Source organism: Octopus bimaculoides, chromosome 19, assembly GCF_001194135.2.
Source record: "Octopus bimaculoides isolate UCB-OBI-ISO-001 chromosome 19, ASM119413v2, whole genome shotgun sequence".
In the NCBI taxonomy this organism is placed as follows: domain Eukaryota; kingdom Metazoa; phylum Mollusca; class Cephalopoda; order Octopoda; family Octopodidae; genus Octopus; species Octopus bimaculoides.
The window spans coordinates 12,330,929-12,342,819 of record NC_068999.1 but is presented as its reverse complement, the minus strand read 5'-3'; positions in this window follow the sequence as shown (position 1 = coordinate 12,342,819).

Below are 11,891 nucleotides of genomic sequence, written 5' to 3'. Positions count from 1 at the left end.
ATATATATATATATATACATACATATATATGTACACATATATCTATATACATATGTATGCATCCATGTATGCATATTCTCACACAGTGTATTCATGTTTTATGCATAATTCATGATGCACGCGTTAAATGTATATTAGAATTTCCAGTTTACTTTACAGAAGATATATTTTTACAACACTTCCAAATATTAGCATTGGCTTTCTAAGAGCGTTAATGTTTGAAATTGTATAGCTTATTCATCGAAACCAACAGGATCGACTTCTGAATCAATAATTGAAGACAGCAAACATTAGTTAATGTATAATTTTGTACAAATATTTTTGCTGCGTAAATTTGCTCGCATTGTGTTATATGGTTTTCGTAGTTTTGTTGGCCTACTTACCAGAATTCAAGAAATGAATCTTAAGTCAAAGATGATCCCTGAAGTAAAAGTATTCATATTCTATTCATATTTTGTTCATGTGTTCATTATTATTATTGTTGTTTTTGCCACTGGTGTTGTTGCTCTTATTACTGATGCTGCTGTTATTGGTATTTTATTCTTATTACCTTACTACTACTACTAATACTACTACTACTACTACTACTACTACTACTACTACTACTACTACTACTACTACTACTACTACTACTTCTACATTAATGGCGTGTAGGTTTAAAAGGTATTTCCTGGTGAATTAATCACAGTGACTACTGACAGAGTATTTATATGTTGCTTCACCTTTTCCTTCTTCACTTATAGTACTTTAGATGCATTACAAAAAATTGTGGTTTATATCTCTGTGATTCGTCCCTAATACTCTGCTATTATAGCGACAATGTCCGGAAGCAGCTTTCAAGTCGACAATTTATATACTAATTAATAACCTTGTCTGTAATATCACTTTTGATGAAATGCAGTTTGTGTTTCATTTAAGTTCTTCTTTGTTAATATTGACTAATGTGTCGTTGTAATGCAAATATATTCAAGGCGATATAGTACAGATTTCGTTCTTACAGACATATAATTGATATCGGGTCAAACTGGCAACTGAAACCTGTGAACGCTTTGATCTGAAAATATTTATTGTTGGTTTTCTCGCCATTGTCAGTGTAGCCATTGATTTTGATACTTCAGTCAAGTTTAAAACGAATATATATGAATTTACACAGAGAGGATCGTTTGGCAAATGATAAATTAGATTTACGTATCAATAGTTTCAACAGCTGACCTTCAATAATAACTGCGGAGATGTTAAGATATGATTTATATTATCATATCCTTATATTCAGAACTCACTGTTAATGGTCAGGAAGATACACTGATGAAATTAATAAGTTACAGGTCAAATACTGAGTCTTGTTGAAGACTTACCGGTTTTCTCTATTGGAAAAATTCATTCGTACATGCGCACTACCAAACTCATGTACAGATCATAAAGAGGCGCTTGCATGGTTAATATTATTTTGCTAAGGGACTCTACAAAAATAAAAACAAAAAAAAATGTCTGATAAATCTTGATCTCATAATAACATATAAAGAACCATTGGGAAATAAATGTTGTAAAGAAATCAAATAAAGACTAGTTTAAAAGAAAATATAAACTTGTGCCGAAAAGTTAATAATTTTTCATGTAATCGTTAGCTGCCTTATATGAAATGGCTGAATAGCATCTGAACGGAGAGTAGCAGGTAACATTTGACCCGTAATTAGGTTATTTACCAACGTATATTTCTTATCATATATGTTTGAGTAATCTGTCAATCTCTGTATTTCTCTTTCTCTTTCTCTATGTCTATATATATATATATATATATATATATATATATATATATATATTAAAAGTGCAGTCCTTGTAAGTGTTACAATATACGCTATAATAACAGGAAAAGTTGACGTGTTGTTTTTGTTGCTGTATTCGAATCCTAATGAAGTAACATGCTTGTTCTTCTAAATAATGATTATATTCCATTGCGTTCTTATGTCTCATGAATATAGACAACTATATTTGACAGAGAACCTCTCATCATTCTACCGTCTTTATTATGTGTCAGACGGTTGATCGCCATTGAATATATACATTTTCTTTGTTGTAAGCGTAAGACTTTGACAGCACGCTCAATATATTTCCCTTCTGTATTTATTCTCGACTTTGTAAGTTGTCGAGTTGGTCCTTTCTACTTCTAGGGAAGAACTTATACTCCAGTTTTTCATCTCAGAAAAGCTCTAACTCTATGAAATTCATAGGTTGTTATGGTTAATCTTGTTTTATGTCCAGATAAATTCATATTCAGTAGATATATATATATATATATGAACACTGGCTTTCTAGTCATGACAACGACGGCTGCCCAGTTCCTCTTTTATTTAATATGTGAGAGTTGTTTTTGAGGAAGTTGAAGTCTGACTATTATTTCTAAAGCGAGAATACTATACTGCCATAATCTTTTCAGTAAGAAATACAAGAATATGCTTGACATTTTATTATTAATTCATATTAGGGGTTTTTGATTGTCAAGTTTGGTATAGAAGTTCTTTCTTCAAAGTAACTCTTGTTGTTCTTCAGTCACACAAATAATGGGTTTTTAAGTCGAAGCAACAAACATTCATCGTATTTGTGATGCATTTGGTAATGGGGGCACTTCCGGCTATCTGATATATACGGAAGACTACAGTGTGTTTGCAGAGAAAAAGTCAGTGACAAATGCAGTGTAAACAGAGTGATGAAATGTTTTGAAGATGACGTATGCAGTCAAGGCCAATCGAAAAATGTGGGAGAATATTTAAAGCAGCCATTGACACTAATCACGAGCGATTAGACCAACTGATCCACACGAACAAACGAGTCGCAGTTTGTGAATGTGCTGCACAACTCCTCTGTGATCAGAATATTTTACGGTAGATAATAGAAGATGATGCTAACTAAAATGTGTGCAGGGTAGATGTCTCAGCTGGTTACATACTATTTGAAGCAGAAAATAGGGGAAGTCTACATTGATATTCTGAAGGCGTTTGAACCCAATCAAGGCACGTTTATCCGATCTGGTGCTAGAACATGAAATGTGGACGTAGCTGTAGATGTCTCACTCATATTCAGGAAGATCTAAGAACTTTAAGAGTTAGCAATCGACGAAGAAAGTCATGCTTATTATTTCGAAAGAAGAGATGGATTCATTCTTATTCGTGTTCTGATACATTTCTCCATAGCCAGCGGTACGTTGAGACATCAGGAAAATCACAGAGAAGCCATCGAAAATGTCCAGAATGTATATATTGAGAAATATACCTTTCATCTATGAGATATTAGTGAAATACAATCAAAATTCCTAAAGGAATCCTATCGCTATTCCAGCCAAACATTTATGATAAAACAAATTGTATTCGTGATATAGAGACATAGTTACAACTCTGTAGTGGAGTTTATCTCAGGAACTATCAAGAGTGAAGGCAATATATACCTTATCGATTTGAAAGCATCCCCAACAATAAAAATATTCAGTATATTAAGACAGAAATTATTATTTCAAATGTAGGCCCAGCTGCTATTGGTAAACGCGCCCAACTAAGTAACATATTAGGTATTTGGAAGTATAGATATCTCTTAAATTATTCCGCACTACCTATAGAATTAAGTAAATATTGAACATTGTTATTTCTAGATCCGCACAAACAAATTGACTGTTAAGGCAATAATATTCATTTAATCAGAAATATTCTGCAGCGGCTAAGCAGAAACACGACCAACCGCAGTATGATCAAAATGAAGAAAATTTTGTTATCTTACCTGTCTAGTTTATAAGTTTAGCTCTAGTTATACAAAGGCTAAAATAGTAACACCTGAGGTCCGATAGCTAATTATAAAATGACAAAAAAAATGGAATTCAATCAGAATAAAAACTGAATTTACACATTCTCCAAATTCCCTGATATTCAGAGCTATTTTGTATTTTCCCCTTCAAATATTTACTTATAACTGTTCTGCTACATCTGTTTAAAATGACTCTAGATTCAGTCTATCACATCCGTGGTCTTTTTTTTAAAAAAAGGAAGAACTCATTAAGCAATGTTCTAAATATATAGACAGGATTGTCATGCATGGAACGCCCGTGATCATATGTCTAATCAACACAATGAAGTTAAACAAACACAGCATGGCTAAACAAAATCATCTTAACAAACAACATTGAATTTCTACATTATAACTGTATTTCCCTGAAGCATAATCAGCACTTCGATAATGTTGCATGCAGTTTTCTATAATTTTCAATTAATAAGGTATTCATAGCTTTTCCTACTTGTTTTGTTTTCACTCCTCTCTATTTCTGTCTGTCTCTCTCTCTCTCTCTCTCTCTCTCTCTCTCTCTCTCTCTCTCTCTCTCTCTCTCTCTCTCTCTCTCTCTCTATCTCTCTCTCTCTCTCTTTCTCCCCTCTCTCTCTATCTCTCTCTCTCTCTCTTTCTCCCCTCTCTCTCTATCTCTCAGCCGTTCTTTCTCGCTTTCTCTCTCGCTCTTTCCTGCCTCGTTTTCATTTATTTGTGCACGTAATTCTTTCATTTTGTAGTTTTTGTTCGTGTTGTTGATTCTAGAAGATTCTTTTGGCATTTCTTATAGTCTCCAAACTATGACAGTTGTAAAAGAGCTTTTGAATTGGGGCTAATGAAGTGGAAGATGTTGGCTGCGCAATGAATACTTATCGATTTACGTTGAAAATGGTTGCCTGTTCAAAGAAAAATGTATCAAAGAGGTTTGACGGATTTGCAAGGAGCTGACTGTAAAAAACACCCTGAACAACAACGAAGAAAAAAGGCAAAGAGAAAAACCTCTCTCATGAAATAAATAGAAAAATCAAATGTATTGCATTAAAAAAAAATCTGATAAATAAGAACAATTTGTTCAAATGTTGATATTGCAGAGCTTGTCCATTTCCTATTTAACGATTTGCATTTGTCTTCCAGCCTACGAATTGTGTACTAAACTACAATAACAATAAAAAAAAAACAATAAAATACTTTCTCAATAGTTACATAGTCGTGTGATTTCTGTAGCTTGGCTATGTGTCTGTAATTACATTTGATAATTTAGTAAAATCGTGACGTTGATCAAGATTAAATGTTTCTTTGTATTTCAAAATTATTTCGACAGCAATATATCTGGAAGAGCGATAAATCAAAATGTTTGGCACAAACACTGTTCTACTATCCCAGAGACAAAATATATTAGCTGCTACTTCAGCATAAGTAATTTGCCATGGACTGCTAGTGAAAAGTACGTAAAGAGTAACTAACATTTATTAATGAATTGAGCGTGTTATGGACACGTTTTCTCTGCAAAGAAGCTGTTCTCTCGTGAGGAAACAGCAGAGATTGCCATATTCCCATTATAATATACCGGTAAGTATTAAGTATAAATACGTAAGCCACCGTTTTGAATACCGCTGTTCTCTGTGAGTATTACGATTTACTTTACGCAACTCCATCTTGGAAAATACAGCATTAGTATACAGAGACTGTCAGCATATGACATAATTAAGGCGAGTCAACTTTTAAGAAGTATGATTTTTGTAGATGACGATGCTGATGGTGATAATGATGCTGATAATGATGACGATGAGAAGGAGGATCAATTTGTTTTTATCTTGCTATTGATCGAGAATACCCTAGATATAAAGTGTCCCAGCCTCAGACGTCCATTTCTTTATATATCATGAAGCTGAGAATTCATTTTACCCTTATTTGAAATATAGAGTGTGCTTACTAGAAGTTTTATATATTATTTCTAACAGCTCCACAAATCATGTCGAAATGTTCGTGTTGTTGTAATTGGTGGTATTTATAGCATATAGAGTCATGTCATTCCAGACCGAGCTGAGAATAAGGTGAAATCAGTTCCAACCGTGACAATACTAAGTGAATGTTATTCTCAGACATAGTATATCCAGCAAAACTATACTAATCACTGTGTATTTCCCGGAGGGGTGCGATATATTTCTAACAAGGTGACTCACAGATGAAAGGGACCATATATTGTACTGGCATTGGTAGCAGTGAGCACATTGTTGTCGTTGTTGTTGCTGCTACTACGGCTGCCATTATTAGGTGGATTTAACTCAGCCGGGTTAACAGATCTATGATCGGCTGTAGTCTAATCGTATCTTGAATTTCTCTAATGTGCACGGGAGACAAAAATCATTAAAATTACTTCCAAATCCTTTTTTGACTTGGTCTGATAATATACGTAATGGCGTGTTGGGAGTAATAAGCTCGTTCTTTCAATTTAGATTAGCTTTGACTGCACAGACCTCTCAACAAAATGATGCTCAGCTAAGTCTATTCTTTCTAATGTTTCAGCTAGAATTACCCAATCACAACTTATTTTTTCTCTTTCCAAATGAAGAATACTAGTTACTATTTCACACACGTTTTTTTTTTTTTTTGGGGGGGGGGGAACAAATTAGATTGTATATTGCGTGAATTAGTAAATCCTCGGTGCTTTTATGGAAATAAGACTTGAATTTTACCGTGTCTCCTGAAAGTATAGATCTTGAAAATACAGAATAGATATATTCTGCGACTACACATTCGTCTGCTACATAGGGATAATAGAAAGCACACTCAATAATTCTGATCAAAACTAACAGTGAAAACAAAATTCCTAAAATCACCCCCAAAACTGCTTGAATAATCATAGAAAGACTGAGGATACTGCAATACAAGAACTGCAATCGCCTTTTGAATTAAGAAGTATCATACTATAGAAGCTGCATGCTTCTTTAATTGCTACTATGCAAGAATAAAAGAATAAAAGAATATTTAAGTGTGTATGCATATATGTACATATTTAAGAATATATAGATATACACGTACATACATACATGTGTGTGTGTGTGTGTGTGTGTGTGTATGTGTGTGTGAGTGTGTGTGTGTGTGTAGTTTCTCTGAGATGTATCTAAATTCTCCGTCGACTACTATGAGACTTGAACACAGAATGTGGATGACAAAGGACTTATCACAACTCCAAATTTCCTTTTGTTTTGGAGCTGTTACTATTATTTCTTAGTTTTTGTATGTTATTGCTGTTTCTATTAAAATTATTATAAAACTTTTTCCTTCCACCTACTTCTGTGATTATTTTATTTCATACGTCAAAACTATATCAGATTTGTTTGTTAAGAATGAGATTGTTTACGTCTTTCTTTTTTCTTTGATTTATAAATAATATATCTCAAAATGACAAAAGTACAAAAAAACAAGCAAACAAATTAATACAGAAAATGTATACAATCATTTGAAATATGATTATTAAATATTATTATCAAATTTATTATCGTGAATAATTCGAGAATGGAATAATTTCTGTATTCTTTTTGTGAACCTAAAGAACTATATTAGATTTTAGTTGCGTCTGTATAAGAATGTCATTGCTGGATTTGTTTGTGGAAATATCATACAAACTCGTCTGTTAGATAAGGAAAAATATGATTTACTCGCTATCTAGCGTCCTCTGCTAGTAAAAATAATCCTTTCCTTTCAGTGCACCAATCCTCCAGATTAGAATTCTGCCTATATCAATATATGTGAGTTAATATTACTTACTACGAGCAAGGTTGTAAGCACGTCGAAGATAAGGCTTAGCGGCATTTCGCCCGACATTTTGCATTCTAAGTTCAAATTACGCTGAGGTCAACTTTGCCTTTCATCGTTACAGAGTCGATAAAGCAAGTACCAGTTGAGCACTGGGGTCGATGTAATTGACATACCCCTCCCCTGAAATTGCTGGTCCTGTGCCAACATTTTCAATTGGTAATTGCTGGTTTTGTGCTGTGTACGTATAATATAGTCGAATGTTTAGTAATTTCAATTTGCGTCCGTGGGGTTTTCGGTTTCATTGTGCTGCGTGGCTATTTTGGTTAGATAACAATTTATGTTGCTTCTTATTAACATAATTTATGAGTAAATGTCGGGAGATGAAAATGGAATAGCAGCCCGTCTCGTGGATTACATCTGTATTTCAAAGATTTAGTCCTGTCGTATATAATGCAGTGTACATTATGCCTCTAATTACATTAAAGGTGCACGTGTCTGTGGAATACACAGCCACTTACACGTTAATTACAGAGCAGGCAATTCAGTTGATCGAACAACTGAATCCTCGGATTTAGATGTCGGAGACCCAATACCACCAGTAACTTCCTGTCAATGAATTACTGGCAACCTCTCTGTATATGAAAACAATATGTTAAGCCTGTTGATGATGTTTTCTGGATATAAGAGATATTATACATTAATACATGATGTCTGGCGTACGTACAACTCATTTCATTAATCACTGTATATGCCTGGTACTTCTTCAATGAAAACTGGCGATGTAATATGAACTCTGGTGGTATTTAATCATAATGTGCCGAGTGAACAAACTGAATGACGCTGACCATTTAGTATTCCACTCTATGATGTTGGGTGTGATTCAAATACGGGTCTCAACACGAACGTTCGAAAATCTTAAAGAAAGTTACGTGTGTTTGTTATCTTTTTCGGTATCATTGGAGTTCCTCTCTCCCTGTTCATAATATTTTTGTAATTGGAAATAAAGCTGATTATGTTTCAAATATATACAAGAATGTTGAAGCATACAAACGACTTAAGGGAAATGGCTTCCAGAAGAATTTCAAATCATGGAGCTGCCTTAGAATTCCCTACACATTATATATATGTCCAGAACATCTAGTAAGCCTCCAACCAAATAACATACATTTAAAATGTACTGTTTCTTCTTTCCTTTTGCTTTTGTTTTTTTCGCTAAAACAATTTTTGACTTCAGGATACGAGCTTGGTAAAAGAACGGCAAAAGCAAACATAGGAGAGAAGGCTAACCCAGAGGTAAGGATGATAGCAATTTCTAGAAGATAATATATATATATATGCATTTATGTATATATGCGTGCGTTTGTATGTGTGTATGTATGTATATATGTATGTATATATATATATATATATATATATGTATATATATATATATATATATATATATATATATATATATGTATGTATATATGTTTGTATGTATGTATTATTATTCACACGCTTTTCGTCTATTTTCAAGAATCTTCAAAATCTTTTGTACCTTCCATTTGAGAGAAGTGATCAAGTATACAGGACTTACGGGATACTTCAGGTAACGTTGCTCTCCAAACACATGTTACTTTATCAGCTGAAACGTTGTGTTGAGAACAAACAAGATGAGGACAAATATCCGTCGAATGTAAATAATGTAAATAACGTGCATAATTCCGCATCTCTTAATCATAGAACTACTGTTTCGTTCGTTAAGTTATGCATCATTCTGTCATTCAATTTTGCAGCGTAGAAGACTTGCTGGTAAGAGTTACATAATTATAACAATTTGTAATAGATGCTTCCTTGTGTGTGCTTTTATGTGTCTTCGTTTTTGAGAAGAAATGGTGCCATATCCCTTTCAAAGATCCGTGGTCCCACATCCTGGCTTTTTGTAAATATTTAGTGTTGAATATAACGGTTTGCCATATATAGGCATAATATACATGAATCGGTAAGGGATTTATCCGGAAATCTCAAAATCAATAATCAACATGTCCACTGACTTAGTTGTATCAATTTTCTAGAACTTTTTCTGTATGAATAAAAATCTATACACACAAATAATAACACACGCTCACGCACATACACACACACGTCAGTATTCTCTTTCTCTCTCTCTCTCTCTCTCTCTCTCTCTCTCTCTCTCTCTCTCTCTCTCTCTCTCTATCTATCTATCTATCTATCTATCTCTCTCATTCTTAAGAATACACACGCACCCATAAGCTTACGTAATTGTGGTATATGTTATATAATTATAATTGCAGATATTATTGTGGTACTGTAATAATCAGAAGAGTACTCATGTTTTTTTTTTTTTTTTTTTTTAATTTCTGATTGTGACAAAATCCATGAATCTCATTACAAAACTTCAGAAAAATAAGGAAATGAAAAGGTCAGCGGATGTAGATTTTGTTATCGTGAGAAGTGAGAAAGAATGCTAACGATGCGTTGTTTTTTTAGAAGGTACTGAAAAATATATAAGTAGGTTTAATGTTGCAGCTGGTAAATGAGATGAAGAGATGATAAAATATGGGAATAAACGATATGGGAAGTGATGTGTGGGATACGAGAGAAGAGGTTCAACAAATAGAAGTTTCAAATGAAACACAGCGTGAGATATGAGTTATTAGTTGAACGGACAGGTTGAAAATCAATGGCAGGTTAGTTTAACCTAACCTTCTTTGCATACAAAGAGAAAGATATAAATAATGCAGCGATTCGGTTACAATGAAAGAGAGTTTCCAATTCATGTTTAGCGATACACATATAAACAGATATGTATGAAATTACTATCTATAGACAATATATCGTGTTATTATTATTATAATATATTATAAGATAGGTCTATAGTACCGATAGTGATCAATGTGATGAATGTAAACATTTCGTCAATTCATGACACAATGCTTAAATTCATCATAACACAGGAAGTTGAACTGGACACTAGAATTCGAGTTGGTGGCACAATTATACATCAGATCCAAAAAGCGATCATCGGAGAAGTAAAGTTTGCTTTTCATATTTATCTTTACTGATGGTAAGTAACGTCTAGTAATGATCGAAAGAATATGCTCACCGTTACAGGCAGCGTAGATGGGGTTCATACGGACGATTCCTAGTGTAACATTACTCAACAAGCTCACATGTTAAAATGTTACCTTAGGTTCAGGCGCTACTTCTTTGCAGGGAAAAGTCAAAGCGTCGATACAACGGGCATGTGCTTAAAATTTAATATGAAAGGCGGATTCTTGAAGACGAGCCAACCAGCAAGAGGCTTAGAAATAGACCAAAACGATATGGCTAGATATTATCCAGAATCTCAAATAGATACATTCGGGAATCCAGTCGGAGAGTCTAACGATAGTTGCTTCTGATAGGATCCTATGGAGGAGGTGCCTCTGGACACTTATCTCAGGAATATCTTGTTAATAGTAGGCGGAGATGATGGGTGATGAGTGATGGTTGACTGGATGGAACCCGCTGCAACTTGGTTTATCAAGTTCATTAATCTCCCAGTAATCTGAGTTTATAAGCTGTGTCATCGTGGAGAGTTAAGGAGGATAATCAGTTGCTGACGTTGATGGCAGGAAAAGCCGTCATGTACGTACAGCTGCTCCATGTTTTCTTTTCCAACGTCATTTTTGACATAAGCAATGTTTACAGGTCACGCAAACCCAGTGTTTGGCTAAGAAGTCGAAGGATATGTTTTACTGCATTACCAAATTTAGGTGTGCCTGTGCACATTTGTGTGATACTCCGTGTATATGTCCGTGCATATATATATATATATATATATATATATATATATATATGTATGTATCTATGCGTGTGAATAAGTCAACGTGTTTGTGTGCGTACAAATATGTGTGCATGCATACGTGTTTTACGTGAGGATGTGAGTATACATGTGTGTATATATACTACGTACATACTTGGCGTCAATGCCAACATCTAAACACAATTTAGAAAATAACAAACGCGAGAAAGGCAATGACGATACAATAAAACTTATCAAAATTAAAACGAAACACCAGCTATTAAGAAAACTGATTTAGTTGTAGAATTAAGACGCCAAACACCACAAAACAAATGCTAAATCTGCATCGTTTTTGTTTACATATTTACATACATTTTAGGAAATGTAATCTACCTATATTAATTTGACTGCATTTTTTTGTTGTTGTTGTTGTTGTTGTTGTTGTTGTTCTTCTTCTTCTTCTTCTTCTTCTTCTTCTTCTTCTTCTTCTTCTTCTTCTTCTTCTTCTTCTTCTTCTTCTTCTTCTTCTTCTTCTTCTTCT